Raw genomic sequence first — 348 nt, 5'->3', positions numbered from 1 at the left:
GAAAAGGGGCAGACAAAATAAGATTTATTCTTCTTCTGCTACCTTTCATTTTATTTTGATTTGCATATATTTTTTGGTTTGTTTATTTTTATTATTGTACATAGTATTTTTAATGAAATGAATACATTTTTGAATTGAAATTGAATTGTCTTCATCAATAACTCTCCATGTTTTCTGTATTTCTAAGTTTTTGTCAAGAACTTTGCTGCTTTTTTAATCCTTTTCTGTCCAATCCTTGTACCCAACCGTGACAATATAACCCAGTTTGTGTTTAAAAAAACCACAGGAAAGTTAAACAAGAGAAAGACAAAAAAGGAAAAGTCAGGTCTTAAACTAGCTGCAGCAGAT

Source organism: Austrofundulus limnaeus, unplaced genomic scaffold (assembly GCF_001266775.1).
Source record: "Austrofundulus limnaeus strain Quisiro unplaced genomic scaffold, Austrofundulus_limnaeus-1.0 Scaffold5, whole genome shotgun sequence".
Taxonomy (NCBI): Eukaryota; Metazoa; Chordata; class Actinopteri; order Cyprinodontiformes; family Rivulidae; genus Austrofundulus; species Austrofundulus limnaeus.
This window is presented reverse-complemented; position numbering follows the sequence as displayed.